Raw genomic sequence first — 22,376 nt, forward strand, 5'->3', positions numbered from 1 at the left:
ATTCAAGCATAATATCATATTTCATCAAGGGTCATTGAAGGAATCTAACCTTGACTTGTCTCTTAGCGTAGCGTAGATAATCATCATAAGCACATCATATTTTCATACATAATAATAATATTCACAGTACGCATGCATTTATAGGATCATACTATTTACCTCTTAGTGTTACTTCCTGATTTTCAACTTGTAGCGCGTTACCTATATGAGGTACTAAACGTTACTAATTTCCTAGAAAAGCATGTCGTAATACTCCAAGTAATTAAATATGTATAATGGAACTTAACTAAAATAATAGGCTTTCATAGAAACCTCTAAAAATATACTTTAAAATTCCTTAAATGCTTTTATAAAAATTGCGTCTATGGGCTCATAATTATTCAAATAGATAAAGCCCATGGAAGAGTAATATTTTTTTTTAAAAAAATTATAACCATCCCAATAAAATTACTAAATAGTATAATAAGATTAAGGCCAATTAAAAATATAAGACTATTTAAAGGAAGCCCAACACTCTGTTTATTTTAAAATAGACTTAGCCGTATGGCCTTAGGGTCGAAGGCCTGCTATGACACAAACTAATTCTACGGGAATTAAAGCATGTGGGACAACAAAGGGATGGTTGTGCGAAAACGAGGGATTCACCGAGAGAGGGACTGAGTGCGATGGCGGCTTAGGGTGGTTGGAAGTGACGTTGGTGCAACTGGGAGGCTCCTATGGTGGTGCGACACCGAGAGAGGGAGGGAGAGGAAAAAAAGAGTTTAGAGAGAGATGAAGTTGCAAACTTAATTACCGAGAGGGAGGAAGGTGGCGCGCGACAACAGGGGCTTACCTGAGGGAGTTGGTGTGACAGAAATAGGTTGGCTGGCGTTTTCTGTGGTGGTATGGGAGGTGGTCCGTCGAGATGGCTATTGGTTGCTAGGAGGGAGGCTGCGTGGTGCTTGCGGGAGTGAGTTCCTTTCTCTACGTGAAAGAGTCTTTTCTCAATGAATTTTTGTGTGTACAATTCAGAGGCCTTGTGGGTTTCTTATAGGCGACGGGAGGTAAGCAACGTAAATCTTTACGAGATTGTTTAAAATTCGAAATTGCCTAAACTGTAGGAACATTTTCCTATGAGGAGTTAGATTCTGAGAGGATTTTGAATAGTTTGAGTTGGAGTTAGTCCTGAATTAGGAACCAAATATAATACGGGAACCTAATGGATAACCATACGAAGGTTCTGATAAGGAAGGAATCACTAATTTAATCTATCAGTTAGCATATTTCCTAAAATGATAATAAAATAATAAAGACAATAAAAATAAATAAATAAAATAATAGTTTCAAGCCCTAAATTTGAACCCCCCCCCAACACGAGCGAGAGCAGGAGCAAGAGCAGGCACAACGACTGGATGGGGTTAAATCCGCCCATATCCCTACTTTAATTTATTATATAGAAAATGTTAGCTTATCTTTTGGATTTGTTTTCTAAGTTTGCTTTGTTTTATTATTATTTTTAAATATTTAAAAAAATTACCACTACTAATTTATTTAATTTTTTTAAATATTTGAAAAATGTTAAAAAAAATGTTTGAAAACAAATATTGATTTCACTAGTTAGCACGTTCAGCGATAAAAATTGAGTGATACAGTAGCATCACCATTATTATATTAATGACAAAATACATAAAATGCATCTAGAAAAAGTCCATATTTTCAAGATGCTAAATTATTTATCTTTTTGTATTCAAGATTTGTTAATATGTTATTTTCAATAGACTTTTAAATATTTTGTTCTCACATTTTTTTAAATTATTTTTGTGCTCTTTGTTAAAACTTATTGGATTGCAAATTTGAGTATCATAATATATATATATATATATATATATATTAATATATATGATTGTTATGTTCAATATCATTTTATTATTATTTCAATGTTATCTTCTAATTCAACTTAAATCATTGGTTGCGATCAGTTACTTTAATCTTTAGTTGGAATTGATGTTATATTTAAGGAAAAAGCTTCAGGTCGGATGGGTTTAAAACTCATTTTCACACCGGCCAATAAAACAATGACACGTAGGCATTCCATAGAAATTCTCATTGCAGCCGCATACACTCCAAAATGTCTCCCCCTCCTTTTTCCCCATCCCTCCTCCATCTGCAAGACGCACAAAGCCCTAAAGCCCAAAAAAAAAAAAAAAAAAAATACTGAAGCTCCCTCTCCCTCCCCCATTTGTCGACGAAAGGTAGCCCTTACAAAATCGTCTTCTGTTTGAAGCTCTCTCACACTGAAGCTCTCTCTCCCACCAATACCTCAACCTTATTGAAGAAAATAAGCCCACCACTCGTTGCACCAAGAGATTAGGATGGATCAACAGACTGAATGCGAATGGTCTCCCCTGCCCCATAAAAGAAAAGAAAACAAGTTCTAAATAGTAATTCTTCGAACAGTGCTTGATCGGATCCCATTACAGTCACTGATGCTTTTAGAAAACTTTAAATGGAGGCTTTAAATCACCATAATGGTTCCATGTGTTTTGTGCAGTACGTAATTGCTTGCTTGCCTCATTGAAATGAATGCTACCCATGTGCATGTGCTGCTTTTCCCCCATTCCTAACCGACCCAAATACCCATTTTGACATATTTTCTAATATCATGATATTGAAGTCCAATTTACAGAGATTGACATGATATTTTTCAAAAAATTTTGAAAAGGGTATCATGCATTACATTGATAGTGATGAATCTTGAGCACCCGTGTGCCACAGCTTGGTTATGCAACCCGAAACCAGATGCAGCATCTCGGTAGATTCTGAGAAGCAGGGGAAAACAGGAAATTAATCCAACTGGGGTGGGGGATGGGGATGGACCTCTTGAGAGTGACTCTTCTTAGAGCATTCCCATTGAGTTTTCCAAAACCACTTTTTTCTTATAATTTGAGGAAAAATGTAGAGAATACTCTCAAAATCTCCCTCCATCCAAATCCATATTTTAAAGACAAGATTTAGAGAATGAATAGTAGTTTCCTATATTTGAAAAACTACTATTTATTCTCTAAATCATTTTTATCAATATTTTATTCATTTCAATTAAATTAATTATTCTTCTAATCATCTACACTTTCTCTCATACTTATATTTGTTGTAGTTTTAAATAATAGTTTAAAAATAATTTAAATAACTACGAAAATATAAAAAAAATTTTAAAAAATATAAAAAATAATTTAAATTTTTATTTAAAATATTCACTAGAGTAATAGTTCAAAACATAAGAAAAAATATTGAGTAGTTAAATTTGTAAATAAAAGTGAGAGAAAAAAGTAATAAAGAAAGAATAGAGAAATATTATTTTAATAGAATAAGGAATGGATAGGGAATGAGATGTAGAAGGTTTTTGAAAGATAAGTAAAATTTAAGAAAAAATTTTAAGGAATATACTTTTTAATTAAATTATAGGAAATTTTATAAAAAATTTAATGTGAATGCTCTTAAGGAACAAGTCCGGAGATTACTTCATTTTGTAAATGAAATTTCCCTGATGATTTCTCAGATGGGGGAGGGAGAGGGAGCTTCGGCTTCGTGCATTTTTTTGGGGCCTTTAGGATTTCGTGCATCTTGCAGATGGGGGAGGGAGAGGGAGAGGGAGAGGGGAGAAAGAAGGAAGGGGAGACGTTTTGGGGTATATGCAGCTGTAATGAGAATTTCTATAGAATGTCTACATGTCATTATTTTATTGGTCGGTGTGAAAATGAGTTTTAAACTCATCCGGCCTAAATCGAGACTATATTTAAATAGGACTTCAGGCTGCCCCGAAAAAATTATATAAGGATGAAGGAAAAAATGACACCTTATTGATCCCCAAAATTTCAACTCATTTTGCAATGTGACCAACATGTTATTGAAGTTGTCATTAATTTCTCCAAATTTGAAACATGAGTTACGTACAATTTAACGTCCCATGCATCTTTATAACTCGATAGATCTTGTACATTAACGTTATAAATATTTAACCCATCTTTAGATTTCGATCTTTATTTAAATAGACAAATTGCAAAAACAATGGTAGTTTGAGAAGTAAAGCGACATGATCTTTAATAGTTTGTCGGTTTTCTTGCAAATAAAGTTAGTAGTACTTAAATTGTAAATCTAAAATATGAAATTTCTATTTATTTTATTGCAAGATGGCTTGGATAGACAGTTCAGATGAGATAAGATGAGATGAGATAAGATGTTTTAAATAGTAGTTAAATAAAATATTGTTAGATATGATTTTTTAGTATTATACTTATTTTGAGAATTGAAAAAATTAAATTGTTTATTATATTTTTAAATAAGAATTTGAGAAAGTTGTAATGATGAGATGAGATAAGAAGATTTGTGTATCCAAACTCAGCCTTAATTTTTTTGATAAGTAATTGCAAGACTTAGTTTTAAGGAAGAGTAATGTAACGTCCCAAACCCACAACCATAAATGAAAAGAGTTTCGCCTATATTTTTAAAACTTCCTCTCAGTTTACTAATATATATATTAAATATACAACTTCTAAACTATTCACAATTATAATACAATAATTCTCAAAAATTCATTGACAAGTTCGGCTAGAGTCATTAAATTCTAAATAATTACAATACAAATATTCCTACAATACTGTAAAAATAACTAAGATATGACCGTAAAAAAAGATCTTTGTACAACCAAAACCATCTTCAAGTATCAAAACTATCAATTTCCAAAACTTCCAACCTCAAGTAACTAAACCAAGTTTATTTTGGAATCTTTGGCTCAAAAACTATCATTTAAAAAGAATGAACTTTTCACAAATGAAGTGGTGAGCTGTTACGTGCTCAGTAAGTAATAATTTAATAGAGGCGTGAGAGTTGGCAATTTTCTTGACTATAAACGAATGAATAAATTCTCAATAAAATAATGTAAACAATACAATTTTATCTCAACCAACATGTTCAACCATATATCATATTCAAGGCTACATGATAATAGAAAAATTACAAATATACCACAAAGATATCATGCCACGAATACGTCACGCCGCGAGGGACGTCAAACATGTCACAGAGACATTCATATCATGGGCTAAAGAATAAATAACATGCTCACATTTAACTTTCAAATTAAATAAGTCACATAAGATTTTTCAAACATTTCAACTATTACAAAACTTTCACAAATCCCACAAGCAGAGCCAAAATAACATAAAAATGTGTACAAATTCAAAGTTTACACAAGTTAGAAATATAATACATAAGTACAGGATTTCAAACAAAACCAATGGTTCTTTTATTAAAAACTCATTAAAGAGCCACTTACCTCGATTTCTAATCAAAATAGTTACACGATATTACTTCTCCAATGGTCACTCAAAATCTATTTCAAGGCCATTATAATTAGTCAATTTTTACACTAAAAATTATCTCACTTGATTATAAAATCTCACACAATCCTTAATAACAAGAATTTAGACTTGTCCTAAAAGATTATCCTCTAAAATTGATAAATCTCAAATTTTTAGATTACAAACATGATGCTGGACAGCACCTATACCGGCCTTTATTCGCTTATTATTTCAACGTAAATAAGCTCTACATTCAACCATATAACAATGACATCAACATGGATTAATTCTAGCTAATACCTACTACTAACACTTGAATATTTATTTAATCTTCAATACACCCTAACGGCATAAACAACTAAGTAAATTCTCAATAATTTACAACAAATCTTAACAACTTTTATATTCAATATTTATTAAATATATTACTTATGAGTTTGTCGTTGGTGGTGATGAAACAATAAGGAATAGTGGCTGGTTAGTGGTTACGCATAGAGAATATATATACACGGTGGGGATTGAGAGAGAGGTACAGGGGAAGGGAGGGAATTGAGAGAGAGATACGGGGGAAAGAGAGAGAGAGAGAGAGAGAGAGAGAGAGAAGGGAAACAAGGTGGGAAAAAAAAGGGAGAAGGAGAGGGTTAATGGGCCTTTAGGGCCGGGCCGGGCCGGGCCCTCTGGACTTGGGTTATTACAAGTAATGCTACGTGTACATATACTTTTTATATACAGTATTATATGTATTCAGTGATAATTTTATTAATGTTTTCTTTTTTAATTTAAATTTTAAAATCTTTATCACTTTTAAGAGCTGACCCATCAGCATGTATAATTATATAAGTAAAATTGTAAATATAAATAACATTTTCATTTAATAAATATTTGGACCTACTTGAGATTCACACCATTTGTTATTTTTTCAGGAGTAATGATCTCATGTGTCAAGGCTTAGTACTTACTCGTCACGAGGAGGTGGATCCCTCGATCGACAATGTCCTTTTTAATATTTGGATAATAATATTTTTATACCTATTTTATTATCCAGTTATTTTTTTTCCTTTTGTTATTTGGATTACAAATTCCAAAACATGACTTCTTTTGCATAATTTTAAAAAAAATAAATTCAATCAATCAACTAGTAATTTAATTAAAAATAAATTCAATTTAATAAAAATTAACTCAAAAAGTAAAATAATGTCAATTTTATATAAAATTGATTTTTTTTTTAAATTAAGTAAGAATATCATGTTTTGAGATTTTTATTCTAAATTCAAAGAATAAAAGAAAAAAAACATAACTAGATAATAAAAAAGAAAGTTTAGAGTATCATTATCCTTAATATTTTATTATAAAAGTTATTTTGTTATTGTGATTAAAATTATATTTAAAAATAAAAAAAAGTTTAACGCTACAGTAGAATGGGGTTCGGAATTAATTAAATTGCGTGGAGGAGAGATAAGGAAATAATTACCTCTCCATCTCCGGAAGAAGCAGAGAACGTACGTATCTTGGAAGTCCATTTCGTGAAAAACCCTAAATTACCAAACCCTTCCCACTATAGATCGATCAGTACTCCCCCATCTTCTCCCTCTCAATCTGCGTCTCTTTGTTCTTATACATCTTTCCATGAATCTGATCAGCTCTTTTCCTGTGAATCAGTGTCTTCTTGCTTTGATCGGACCCGTTTAATCGGACGGGTTTTGTTTTGTTTTTTCAATGTTCTGCTTTTGTATGCATAGTGATGTATCATGTATTTGTATATATTTAGACAGAGGTTTTCATTCTGGTCGGTGATGAGAAATCCAAAGGTTTGTTTCGAGTGGCCACCTGATCAGATTTTCCGCCTTTCGCTGGGCTTGAGAGCTTGTGCTAGCTGCTTCTATGATCTATCCTTCATTGGATGTCTGAGACTCTTTGACACTTTTTTCTTGCTATTTTTCGGAGATGGCCATTTTGTTTGAAGACTTTGGGTATCTAGAAAATTTATATATATGATTCTTTTGAGGACTTTTACGCGGCCTGACCCTCTAGCGGTACTGCTTCTGCGTGTTTTAGGGATCATGCCGATCATTTTAGGGTACTGGTACATCTTTTGAATTTTTCATTAAAGGGTCATATATATACATTATAATTTATATGTTTTGTTTTGTCAGTTGTTTGTTGTCCATTTTGATGCATTTCAACGAATCATGTATTTGTCTTAGATTTGCTTGTCATATATATAGTGATCTTGTTGGGCTATATATATATATATATATATATATATATATATATGGCATGAGAATTTCTAATGGATTCGAGTTGCTTGTTGTTCGGGTAATGAATTATTTTCCATTAATACATCCCAATACAAGACTGCATTGAGCTTACCACTTTTTAAGTTACTACATCATGGGCAAATTATCTACACTAAGCTTTCGAAGATTTCTTAGGTTTTATAGTACTACCACATGATCTGTCATTCTCCAATCTGCACCATCTCATAGGTGATAACTTGCTTAAGCATCTCCGTCAGTCAAATTTTCTGGAGTCTTGAGGTTTGAAGCCAGTTGACATGACGCCAATAATGCTGAGCTAGCACTACTTACCTAAACAAAATCAAGCTAGCTAGCTAGCAAGAACGTTTACTCCACCTTAATTATTAACTGATCGGCCACATTAAGTACTGGGTTTGGATATTCATTATTATTGTTTTATATATACACAAAACTGATGGTGGCGAATAAAAAATGGGAATATATACATCTTTTCCTGAAGTTGAAGGCGGCCCTGCATCATGCTCTAAATTGTTCTCACAATGATTAAGTACGCTTCGTTGTAACTTGATCATTTTCCATTCTAGCTAAGAGGGATGGATATTGTGAGGTCTGTATTAATTAATTGGATGATATATAGCGTGTATACGTTGTATGGGTATAACGGAAAATTCTATACACCACATGATTACCATCTTACTTTCATCTCATTAAGTAAGATGTGTCATACATAAGGATGAATATGCCACATCTTACTTATAAGTAGGATGAAAAAAAGATGAAAGTATGGTATATAGTATTACTCCCAAGCCGTATTAATTAATTACATGCATGCAAAGGGATCATCTGATCTTTCAGTGAATCAATGCCGATGATTTGTCATTTCAAGTCCCTGATTAATACACATGTTAAAGTCCCTAATTGCATGCATATATATATGCTTAGCTAGCTGATTGTCGAGGGGAGTGATAATTCATATATAGTACTCGAAGATTCTGTGATATGATCACCACTTTCAGTACCTTATATATATATAATCTGTAAGTTCTAAGCTGTTGTTTAATTAAATATGCGTTGCAAATTAAGCTCTGGAATCACATACATATTCCATATATTGATTATGCTTATACAAAAGTACTAACATGTACATGATCTGTGTGGCATGTAACAGTCAGCTTTTCTCTAGCTATAAACCTTTCCGAAACCCTAGTGTTTACAAAAGGTCCATGATAAAACATAGCATCATATCTGTTCATGCATGCCATTGTTTTAAATCTCTGCATGAGTTTCCCTATTTCTCCAGACTCAACTATATCTATAAATATATTGACCTATATATATATATATATATATATGCGCTTAAACTAAATGAGGAATAATAAGTAACTAAAGTACCAATCGAAGCTTGTTTAACTGCTTAAATATTTTAAAATTATTAGTTATGTATCGGAGGCTTCCTTGTTGCCGGAGTGTAATCCACAGTCACTAAATCTTCAGTGTCTGCCAAGGGCACCCTATCTTCTTTTGGTGAAGACTGATGATCCTCATGGCTCGTCGGCGATTCATTAGTAGTACTAGCCACTCGTAAACTGCGTGCTGCAATTAATTTCCAGATCAATATATAAGATCAACAAAAGGTTTATAAAAACGTTCCGCATTTAAGAATCATATATTTGGTTTTAAAGTTGATGATCGAAGATTTAGGTTATAAGGAAGAAGATCGAAATTACCTGTGGCCGATACCGAGAAAAAGCAAAGCATGATAAAAGCCACAAGAACGAGGCGTTTGCATGGAAGTTGTACTGATCCTGCCATCATGATCTTACTAAGTAATCAGACTCTTTTCAATAACTCAATCTCTTAATCTTTTGCATAATCCTCTTCATTTTACCTCCTTATATAGACTCAAAGTAGTACTGATCAATTACCTAGAAACTTGAACGAGTTGTGTATTGGGGTTTGTATACGTGACTCATATGGTCCAACAGAGTTCACTTCAATGTCTCCTTCTGTCTAGCACGCATGAAATAGCATGAAAACGATAGCATGGTGCTTAGAGAACAGGTTGCATCAAAGACAAGAAGTGCAAGAGCGCCTAGCTGTTTGCATATTAACCATTTTAGAGGCCGGGATCGATCTGACTTTGTCTCCCCTTGAAAGGTGCATAATTTGTTTTTATTTAATTTTTCTTCGTATCAGTAGACAATTGCAGCTACAAAGTGCTCCTTAGAATTAATTCCAATGTACTCTTTTAGCCAGCTAGGGTGGGAGATGGGTTCTGGGTTTGGTGATGTTTGTTCCATCAACTGGCCGCAGCTTTTTGGTTAGTACTATGATCAACCTGCTTTGAAACAATTGACTAAATGCTTTACCTTTTTTCTATAAATATTTTAATAAACTTCATCCACATGATCCTATTTCTTTAGATTCATCAATTCATTCCCGCAACTTAGAACATGACAAGATCAATGACATGAAACTTATCTTGAAGTAAAGGATATCAAGTACTGCTAGCTATTTAGCCGTTTGGTTGTTTAAAGAGAGCTGTAACTTCGTTGTTGTCTCTTCTTATAATAGATGTGTTCTTTATTGAGAAGTAGGCCAGGACCTGGGGAACAGCTTGCTTCCGGCGTACCAGATCTGTGGGCCTTACTTCATGCCGAATCTCCGGCCAGAAAAAAAAGCAGCATTCATAACCGGCCAGTACCGCCAAGCACATGGCAGTACTTCCCCTCGGCACTGAAAAATGACCTAAAGAGAAGAGCTTTGCAATGTTGTGCGGCCACAATCTACTTAGTATTGATGATTTATTAGGAGAGATTTAATCATGCTGGCTCGACTAATCACTCAACAAACTCCCCATTTAATGAATAGAGGGAGAAAAGCCGACAACATGTGGGGGATACAATCCTTTTCAGATAATTAGGGGATCCGCAATGTTATATATATAATATGTACAAAAATCACGTGGGATGGCCGGGTGAATTAGGATCATCTGCTGTGTGGGCCTCATGCGTTGTCCCTGAAATATTGCACATACACTAAGCATAAACGTTTATCTTGCCAAATAAGGCTTAATTAGAGCTAGTGACAAAGAATTAGAGATCCAAGCAACTAGAGATCAAAGAATCGATGGAAATTATTAAAAATGCATGTATGGTGTTAACGTCGTGTTTCGCATACTTTTGAGCCAAGCTCCGATAACTCAAGTCTTTTGAAATGGGCATGCAAAAGATAAAAGAGAGTGCAACTAGGAGAGGGCAGCTTTGGGGCCGGGAACCTCCAATGCCAAAGTTAGTAAGTATTTTTATAAGTTTGTAAATAAGTTAATGACTCTAGGGATCAAAGAGAGATATTCTTGTAAATAAGTAAGTATGGGGGGACAGATTGTGTCTGCCCCCATGGAGTCTGCATTCTTCGTATTGTTCCATGTGTCAGGGTCGTTTAATGCAGCGTAGCTTTGCTACGACATCATTAATGTGGCGTGTAGTCCGGGTAGTAGTGCCATTAATGCGGCGTGGTTCTCCAATTTCCTTTTCTCATACAGTATCCTTGGTGGTCCGTTGATGTCTTTCTTGTTAGAAGGTGAAGGGTTTCATGCACATTATGCCTACTATGCGGGTGGGCACTTGAGAGCTGGACACTGCTTGAGGGGCCTTCAGATCGATGAGTCTCATCCCCTGTAGCACCCTTCCTCCTGCAGGTTGCGCTCAGAGAACCTTTCCCATGGGCTGGGTTGAAGACTCTTAGTCCTAGGTTGGACCTTTGGTCTTGATTTCTTCAGCTTTCATTCATAGGCTCGCTGGATCTAGTGGGGAAAAAATCTCCTTACAGTTACCCCGCTAATTCTCACCAACCGAGTACCGTGAGAATTTTATCACTATTTGAAGCCACCTTCCCTTAGAAACCAGGATCTTTTTGTTGATGTGTGCACAACTCCGAGACCCAGAGAGACTCCCGTCGTTTGGTAATCTTGGCAACGGTTCCCCATCGTTCTTGATTGGCTTGCCTTTTGATGATTTTGATGACGTCCTTTCGAGCTCATTAATGTGAGGGTGTCAAGCAGCTCTTCGCATTCGCATCGCTTCGTAGACTACGCTTCCAAAATTCGAAGCGGCTTGTACTTCTCCCTTCTGCCACAGGGTGTGGGAGACCAACTATCACATTTTCTCTATATAAAGTGGGAGACAGGGGCTTTGTTTCTATCATTACGTTGTAGCCCTCTTGCCATTTCAATTTTTCTTTCCTCTGCCCAATTTTCTTTTCGTCTTTCACTATCTCATACACTAGCAGTGATGGACTCGAAAAAATTTGCTTAACCCAACGTCTCTGGTGGGGGTGACACTAATGTTGGGCTAGTGTTTGGGATAAGGGTGTATAGGAACCGCTGGAACCGGTAGCTAGGTACAACCTTATTTTTCCCCATTGAGACTCCCTAAGTTTTATGTCTTCCTTTAAGCTGGTACAAAGTGGAGATCATAAATGATCAGTTCTACACTATCTATAATTGTCCAAGTGAAATTTTTTAACAACTCGACTCATCTCAAGCCAATCATTGATGTGACTGCCACTACTTTTTCAAATTTTCATAAAAAAATTAAACTTATATCAACCTACTTAATATATTTCAATCTAAAAAGTTAAACACATCTCATCCTTAAAAAGTTAAACTCATCTCAATGGGACCCGTAAAATATTACTATTCACAACTCAACTCATCTCAACATCCAAACGCAGGTTAAATGCTCAAGAAATGTTCATGGGACCACATGCATCATGTACTATCTATCTCTCTTCCACTTTATGATTTGAAACTTTTAATAAAAACTTTAAGAGATGAGAGCATGATCCAATTCCTGGCCAACTAATTAATTACTTATATATATATATATATATGTATATGTTTCAAGTTTTGCAGGTAGAACTTAATGCCATGTTTGGCTATGAAAAATATTGAATGTAACGCCTCGTCCCCGAGGGACCGGAGAGTTAACTCATACAACCTAAAATCATCTCCAATAATATTTTTAAAATAAACCAGACTCCATAACATATTAACCTATTTGTTCAACACAAATATCCATGTTTCTACATAAGGGTACATCAATGGTGTCTTATTAATATACATAAACTTTTCCACAAAGACTAGGAATATCCATTACTCAAAATACCAAAGCCACATAAAATATCAACACTACCAAAAGACTCTCCAAAAATCATTGTACCCTAAGGCACTTAGTCTTTTATGATCAACAAAACTTACAAGTACTCCCTATCTCTGATTTCCAGCATCAAAATTATCTGAAACATATTATGGAGATAGGGGTGAGTTATCAACAACTAGTAAGCAGAGAACATATACTAGTATGCAAACATGAGCATTTACAAAGTTCAGAATGCAAAACAAAACACTTTTTCTTTTCAGAATGCAGCATCAAAACATGTTATAAAAATATCAGAGCGAAAGTTCAAAAATATTCTTATTCAACATTTCCTTGGCACAACATAACTGAAACATTATATCAGAACAGAATTTCATGTTTAACCCCCAAGGTAGGGTTGTGCAAACCCCGGCGGCCAACCCAACAGAAACAGAATGTGAATCTTCTCCTTATCATTCTCGGAGCCCCGAGTGTGCACATAGGAAAAACCACGCAGAAAACCACCTTGTTTCCAATGTGGGTGCACCAGAAACAGAAAAGTTGGTACCAACCCAAACAGAGGTCACAATTTTACACCCGTGGTAAGGTCAGAACAGAACATAAATAGAATGTCATGCCATAGGTTTTAGAAATCACATCATATCACATCAGGACAAAATATTTTCAGAACAGAACATAATCAGATCACAAAATATAATTTATGCACAATTTTTCATATTCGTTCTCCTTTGCATAGTTCAGAAACAGAATGTCAAAACTTTGCTCATGTCTACACTAGTCATGACAGAAAGTACTTTATTATTAAACAAAATTTCATGAGTCATGCAAAATAAATAACTGAGGTCATTTCAAATTTATTTTCATAACAAAACATGCATATTTTTTCAAAAATCAACCTTAGCTCATTTTATTTATTTTTATACAAAGTCTAGCATATGAACCCCACTTACCTGGACTCCTTAGTCTTTAAAAAAAAAAAAATTCCTCAACAAAGCCGAACAAATATTAATTGTCACCTATAAAAAATCACGTAAGTCCCGTAAATTTTCAATCAATCACGTATTTCGATATTTAAACCTAAAATGCTAAAAGAACCTATTTTAAATTTTCAAAACCTAAAATTCTCATAATTCCTAAAATACCATCATTTTCTAAAACCATCAATATCCACTCAATCAAATTCGTACCGAATAAGAGATTTAATCGAACAAGTATTAAGATAATTACGGAACTCAATAAAAGTAATATTTAAAATATCTAAAGTACCAACAACGTATTATAAATTAATAGAATACTTAGACTACTTTAAAAATCTTATAAAATACGCCATGAAAACCTCCTCTCTTAAAAATAGGTTTATTTCCTTTAGTTAACAATATTATTAAAATATTATCTACACAAAAATAATATTTTATGAGACTTAAAATAAAACCCACTTAAAGTACATAACCCAAAAAGACCTATCATCCGAAAACATATATCTGGAAAGTACACTAAGGTAAATTGGTAATAGTACTAAACTATTAAGTTAACACTTTATATATATATATATATAAAATATATTATGTACGTATATAACTTATAAGAATCAGACCGGATGAACAAACACACGGGAATAACACCAAGTATGCGGCGGTAGGGGCTTACCTAAGGGAAACCGAGGCACGCGTGAAGAGGTAAGGCGCGGCGGGGCTGGCTGGAGGGGCTGTGGTGGCGTGGCAGAAGAGCAAGAGTGCGGCGAAGCTTCCGTCGAGCTGGGTTGAGCACGAGAGAAAGAGAGGGAGAGGTGAGCGAGAGAGAGGGCGGAAAAAAACAGATGCTCACCGTGAGGGGTTGCTACGAGCTGAGGTGGCCTGTGGGTGTCTGGCGTCCTTTTCCGTGCAGGTGGTGACAGCTTGGAGCAGCTGGCGAGGTATGGTTGTCTGGTGGTAAAAACTCTTTGTTTTGAGTGAGAAAAACAGAGATATGGTGCTTTGCTTTTCGGATGTGTAAACAGAGGTGGTGTTTTACGTAAAGTGGGTGGTGGCACGCGACTGAAGTGGTGGACTTGAGTCGCTGAGGTTCCGTGCATGGACTGAGTTCGGGGGAGTAGCAACGCGTTGGCTTGGCTGTGGGGGTGGTGGGGCTGTTGAACGACACAAAGGCTGGGCAAAGGCCAGCGACGACAGGGAGAGGGAGGGCTGGAGCTTCCGTGTGTGGCGTTGCAGTGGCTGGGTTGTGGCTACTTTAGGTGGTGAGGCGGCTGGAGTAGAGGTCTCAGTTTGATATTTTGAGAATAGGACGAGCGGCACAATGCTAGGGTTGAGGATGCTTAGCATATATATACGATATATATAGTAAAGAAATAAAAACCTAGAGGGAAAGGATGGAGGGATTGCATGAAAATGGAAAAGGGATGTTGCCGTGCGACAGAGTCTGGAAAACGCTTCCACGGGCTGGGCTCTTAAGTCTAAAAAGAAAAAAAGAAAAAAAAAACATAAAATAAAAAAATATACTTTGGCCCACGTCTTGGATCTTTAACGGGATTATTGCATGGTTTTTACCTTAAGTTTTGGGTCTCGATTCAACTAAAAAAAAAAAAAAATACACTTATCCCATATTTTTTTTTCTGATGAACATCCACTTGATCCATTAAAGATTTTAAAACCTAATTATCAAACTTATTGAAAAATTATATTCCGCCAAAAATATCTTAGGCCCAAACTCTATTCTAAAAATTTTACTTGTAATCTCAAACGATTTTGTATAACTATAAACCCAAAATTTTGTAAAGCAGCTTGACTGGCTCGGGTGTTACATTGAAAATATCTGAGATTTTTAATTTTTAGATTGGACCAACTAGGAGTGAAGAAAATTTGATTTTTTTAGTAAGTGTTGTAGTGGAGTTTGTGAAAATGGATATGTAGAGTTAAAAAGTTCATGCTTAAATATAAATTTTTAATAGTCCTTTTGTTTTGGAGTTTGTAAAAGTTGTATTGATATTTTTGTGTTAGTAATGGTTTATAATTAAGTACATAATTAATATTAATTGGAAGAAAGGTTGAAATAGAATTATATATATATATATATATTTAAAAGTGTTTGGTTTGATTTGGAAAATTTTTTATAGCAAAAATTACCTAAGTTTATGCCCCCAGGCCAGCCATGCATCTAAAAGTTGTTATTAACTCTTGTTTGAAATTGAAAAAAAAAAATTTAAACTACAAATTATGTTAAATTTTTTTTTGAAAAATAGAACCCCATCCCCACATAGAGAATGGCCGTGACAGCTAGATTGGAAGAGATTGGTAAAGAGGGGTATATGCCCCATTATAAGAAGTTGGAAAAGGAGAGATCTAGTAGTTTTCAAGGTCGGTCATGGCTAGTGAACTACGTCACTACAAGAAAAACAAGCATTTGTGATGGATTATTTGCGATGATAACGACTATTTGCGACAAAAACTTATTTTGATAGGAAATAATCATTTTCGTTAGAAATGACTGGTCATAAATAAACAGTTTTCTTATAGTATACTTGTATGCCCTCATATATCAAGGGTGTGGCTAAAAAGTACCCCTTCCCAACAAGCTTGGAGGCGTGGTAAGTCAGGGGATCGAGACCCCTAGCTTTGGGCGCCATGACTATCTCCAATCCAGCTACAACCACCACTGTCATGCATGGAGTGGTGCTAATTTCTTATAATATAATTGCATGGAATTGTTTAGGCACCGTTTAGATACAGAAACACTCTCAATATATCTTATCTCATCTTATCATTACAAATTTCTCAAATTTTCATATAAAATATAAGAAACAATTTAACTTTTTCAAATTCAAAAATAATAATAATATTAAAAAATAATATTCTAATAATATTTTATTTAACTCATCTAAAATCATCTCATCTCATCTCATCTCACTATCCAAATAAGTCCTTAGTTTGTTTTTGTTTTAACAAGAATTGATGACTTTTTGTTATTTTTAATGGAGGGTTGACATGGCAAATAAAATGCAACATGTTAGTTTCTTATTGGTTAATGCGTGTATGATTGACAACTGTACTTGTTCAAAATCCCATATATATATATAGGCTAGATACTAGTAAGGGCAACATGCGTTGCACGTATGCCTAGGAGAAGTTTATCTAACAAGCATAACAAGTAATTACTTGCCAGTTTTCATCTATGGTATACGCCTTAACCACAATTTTGCAGGGGTCATTATCAGAGCTATCAATTAAGCCTTTGGTTAGAATAACACATTCAAAATTTTGGTACCCATGAAGAATACAATTTCATTATGAGTAAGTCACTATTTACATTAACTTGTCTAGACACGACAAGATTTAAAGATGAACACAGTGAGAAAACAAATGAACCTGAATTCAGTTTTAAACATAGAAAGATAATCTGAATTTCAAATAGAACATCAAGACACTTCAAGTGTTCAGATAAATGCAAATATTTGATTGTCAACATGTTATCCTTCAAGCTATTAGCAGCAAACGCAAAAATAAATAAATGCTTTTGTAAGAACATCGATGAATAATTTTACCTTCAGGAGTTTAATATGGAGTAGTGCTTACATGACTTGTTGTCTTTTCCTCTCATCTCGAAAATGAGCAAAGGCATGGTGATCAAAACCAAGGACACGCATAACCTACAAATAAAAAAAAATTGTTGATCAACAGGAAAAAAATACCACTTCTTTCATTCCTAAAAAATATAAATATATACATAGGTATGGCTATCTATAAAAACTGACCTCGTGTATGAGAGCAATTGAAAGTCAAGACTCGGCTTCAGTTGTGAAACCGCGAGGAGCAACAATTACATGGCCTAAAAAAGAATGAAATATTCTCAAATAAGGAAAAGAATGAAATTTCTAAAAAAACCAACGCATACATAAACCCCCATTGACATATCATGTGGGACTTTGCATGTCACTTTTACCACTGGAAAGGCTTTCTGAGCCACTAAGTCCAGCAGTTGCACCCATAGATTTTGTATTTACTTTAGAATCATTTTCATCACAATCTCCACCAACTCCTGCAACAACAAACATTACATTCACAAACAACAAATAAAAATGCTAAATGTGGAATACATTCATGATCTTTGCTTTCAGATACAAGAAACATAGAGGGGAAAAATCAAGAGAAATGGAGACAGACAGTGAAAGAGAAAGCAAAAAAAAAAAAATAGAACAAACAGTAAAAGAGGGAAAGAACCAAAGAAACATGCTTTCAAATCAAGAAAGAAAAAAGCAAGAAAAATTCGAACTACCCTTCAGATAGGTTCACAATCAAGATAAAACATAACATTGAGAAGCAAGAAATAAAAATGCAAGAAATGCTTTCAAATCTGAACCCAAAGAACTCTTTCAGATAATATCTTTAGATTAAACTTGCTAAACGTATCCACCTCCACAAAAAGAAGCCAACATTTTTTTAAAAGGATGCAAGAACACAATTCAAACAAAACATGAGACATTTTACAAAAAAATTAAAACATAACCTCATTATGTGAGAATCTAAACACTCCATGCTGCACCAAAAAAATATAGAAGTGGAACAATCCCAGTATGAAGGAAACAACTAGAACTCAGTGCCGAATAGAAATCACTTCAGAAAATCAAAGATTAAAAACATAGAGATAGATTAGCAGCAAAACAACCTGTCAAAGGAAAAATCATGGCATTCTTTCTATTTATCAAAGCTATTCAATGTCACTTGCACAAATATTCAAACTTACAAACCAAAAGCCAATGCTATGAGAGCTTAAACTTTCATTTGCAAATTTCCATTCTAATATTGAATTCCCCTGGGTAGCATCCATATCGAGATTAGCAACCCAACAATAAAATCCAAAGAATCCATGGGCCATTACATCCCCAATTCTACAAATTCAAAAATCCAACCACTGAATTTGAACACAAACATGAGTAAAAATCTGTATGTGTGGGTCATGTAGAACTTACCGCGAAAGGATTAGCCTCCTCGTCGAAAGGACTGGAATCTTAGTGACTCATTGCACGGGACTTGGAAAGAGAGAGAAAAATAAAGATAAAATCTTTAGTCTTAAAACCCTAATATCTACCAGTTTCTTTAAATCTAAACAGAATTGAGAAAATAGATGAGCAAAAGAGAGTGAAATCGAAGGCAAATCGATGAACACACACTGTGATAAGGACAATAGAAAACCATACCCACGGTGCAACGGCAGTGAAAACGACATAGAACAATCGAGAAACACACACCCCTAACCAAGAAACATAAACTGCGGCCAAAGAAGATGCAAATCACTCTTATACCAAGCGGCAAGCAGTGAAAACGGTTGGAAAAAAATCAGAATCACAAGAAATGGAGAAAGACGGAACCAAAAGCAATCATACCCACATGATGTGGAGATTTAGAAGGAAAGAAAGAGATTTCGAAAACTTGTAGGATCGAAGGTGGTGAAAAGAAATTAAAAATAAAATCAGATAAGGGCAAAATTGGAAATGAAAATGTTAGATAAAAATACTGTTTATCCAACATTCGCATTTATATATATAGTGTATATAATATATATATATATATATATATATATAAACTAGACAAAAATACAACCAAAGATGGGTGGAAAGGTTACAATGCGAGTTTCTTAAACTCGTATATGTAATGTGCAAAAACCGAAAATGTAACGCCCTGTCCCCGAGGATCTGGAGAATTAACTTATGCCACAAAAAATCATATCCAATAACACTTTTAAAATAAACCAGAGTCTCCATAACATATTAACCTATTTGTTTAACACTAATATCCATGTTCCTATATAAGGGACCATCAGAAGTGTCTTGATAAAATACATAAACATTTCCACAAAGATTAGGAATATCCATTACTCAAAATACCATAGCCACATAAAATATCAACACTACAAAAAAGACTCCAAAAAAGTCCTTGTACCCTAAGGCACTTAGTCTTCTATGATCAACAAAACTTGCAAGTAGTCCCTATTCCTGACTCCCAGTTGGTGCATCAAAATTATCTGAAACATATTGAGGAGATAGGGAGTGAGTTATTAACAACTCAGTAAGCAGAGAACATATACTAGTATGCAAACATGATCATTTACAGATTTCAGAATGCAGAACAAAACACTTTTTATTTTTAGAATGCAGAGTCAGAACATGTTATTAAAAATATCAGAGCGAAAGTTCAAAAATATTCTTATTCAAACTTTCCTTGACACAATATAACTAAAACATCATATCAAAATAGAATTCCATGTTTAACCCCCGTGGTAGGGTTGTGCAAATCCCGACGACCAACCGAGCAAAAACAGAATGTGAATCTTCCCCTTATCATTCTCGGAGTCCCGAATGTGCACATAGGAAAGACCACGTAGAAAACCACTTTGTTTCCAAAGTGGGTGCACCAGAAATAGAAAAGTTGGTACCAACCCAAACAGAGGCCACAGTTTTACACTCGTGGTAAGGTCAGAACAAAAACAGAATGTCATGCCAAAGGTTTCAGAAATCACATCAGAGTACAGAACATTTTCAGAACAGAACAAAATCTGATCACAAAAATATAATTCATGCACAATTTTTCATATTTGCTCTCTTTTATATAGTTCAGAAATAGAATGTCAAAACCTTGCTCATGTCTACACCAGTCATGACAAAAAACACTTTATCTTAAACAGAATTTCATGAGTCATGCAGAACAAATAACTGAGGTCATTTCAAATTTCTTTTCATAACAAAACATACATATTTTTCCAAAAATCAACCTCAGCCCATTTTATTTATTTTTATGCAAAGTCTAGCATAAGAACCTCGCTTACTTGGGCTTCTTGGCTTTTCGAAAATTTTCTCAAAAATGCCGAACAATAATTAATCTTCACCTATAACATAATCACGTAATTTTCATAAATTTCTAGTCGAACACGTATTTCAATATTTAAGCCTAAGATGTTAAAATAACTTATTTTAATTCCTCAGAAACTTAAATTCACGAATTCCTAAAAATGTTAACACTTCTCAAATTCCAACTAAATCTCTTACTAAGTATTAACTCTAACTTATTTACTAATGAAAAATCAAACTATCGGATTTAATACTACATAACATAATTATGCCAAAATTTCTTTTTAAGTTATACATAAAAATTATTTAACAAACTATATCATACTAAAATTACAACATTATCACTTACTTTAGAAAGAGGCTTTACTTAAAATAAATTTAACTTACCAAGATCATTTCTGTAAACATGGAAAATTTAGAGTTTACAAATACATTTTAAAGTTTAAAACACAATAATGTAACTTGTAATTCAAAGGTAACAAGGAATTTTTTTTTATTTTTTTATTTATTAGACCGACTATGCAATAGCTTCTGTAATACTTCATCATTTGAAAACATGATCAAAGGGTATAACAGTAATAACATCTATTCTATTAGGTTACAGACTTACTCACACACACACACACACATATATATATATACTACCCTTTTAAGTCAGCAACATGAAAACAAAAGGAAGTGGAGTGCGGCATGGACTTACGACTAAAACCGAGCTGTACGTGGAAGGGTAAGGCATGATGGCTGGGCTGGAGGAACTATGGAGGTGCTGTTGGGCGCCGAGGAGGGTGTGCAGTGGTGTGGCCACCTACGTTGGGCGGTGAAAGCGAGAGAGGTAGAGAGAGCATGGAGAGTGCGAGATGAGATAGAGAGAGCAACCGAGAGGGAACGAATACGAATGAGAGTCTAGGCTCACCGATCTGCGCAGGGTGACGGGGATGTCACGACCGGCGGTTTCTGTTGTTTTTATGGTGCTTTTCGGTGCAAAAGGTGGTGGTTTTGCAGTAACTTACGGTGAAGTTCAGTAAATGCTTTGTTTTTGGTGCAGGAGGCTGAGGCTTTTCCGTGAGGTGGGGGGTGGCTCTCAGTTTCGTGTGGCTGAGCAGTGGCTAAGCAGAGGTGTTACGATGCAACGTTGGGCGTGGGTGAGCCGTCGCAGGTGGCACCGAGGAGTTGGGGTGGCTGCAGGCGTGGCTTTGTTTCGGTTGTCTAAAACAGAGGATTTCGGTGGCTTGCAATGGAGGCTACGAAGGCGTGGGCGGCGGCTTCGCGTGGCTGAGGTTCTGCGTGGACTAGGTTCGGGGGAGTAGCGACTCGTTGGCTTGGCTGTGGGGGTGGTGGGGCTGCCGAACGCAACCGAGGCTTGCGGTTTGGTGCTCTACTGAAGGGTGAGGGCTGACTCTGTGGCAATGTTTTTGTGTGTGCTGAGGGCGTGAAAAGAGGTAGCGGCACTCATTCTAGGTTTGAGAAAAACTTAGTATATATATATAAGCTATAAGTAGAAAATAAAATAAACCTAATTAAAAGGAAGGGATGGACGTGCATGAAAATAGAAATGACTTGACACCGAGCGACATGAAGTCCGGACTCGTTCTCACGGGCTGAGCTCTTTAGCCTAAAAAAATATATACTTGTTCTAAAAATTTTGTAAAGCTATTTGACTAGATAATTCGGGTCTTACAGAAAATATTTCAATATGGAGGTTTAAATAATTAATTCCTGCGCACTTCCCAAAACTAATTAACGTATGATCATAATTTTTATATATTTTTCTTCCTTAGGCCCATGCATG

General features: G+C 34.9%; 1 long non-coding RNA gene across 1 annotated transcript; it reads right to left on the reverse strand.

The window, feature by feature from the left end:
* Nucleotides 1-8,649: 8,649 nt before the first annotated feature.
* LOC121252085 lies at nucleotides 8,650-9,458 on the reverse strand. Its single transcript, XR_005938178.1, has 2 exons — nucleotides 9,322-9,458; nucleotides 8,650-9,187 (listed from the first exon to the last, which is right to left on the reverse strand). It is a non-coding gene; the product is annotated as an uncharacterized LOC121252085 (long non-coding RNA).
* Nucleotides 9,459-22,376: the final 12,918 nt, after the last annotated feature.

This window comes from Juglans microcarpa x Juglans regia, chromosome 2S, assembly GCF_004785595.1.
Source record: "Juglans microcarpa x Juglans regia isolate MS1-56 chromosome 2S, Jm3101_v1.0, whole genome shotgun sequence".
NCBI lineage: Eukaryota > Viridiplantae > Streptophyta > Magnoliopsida > Fagales > Juglandaceae > Juglans > Juglans microcarpa x Juglans regia.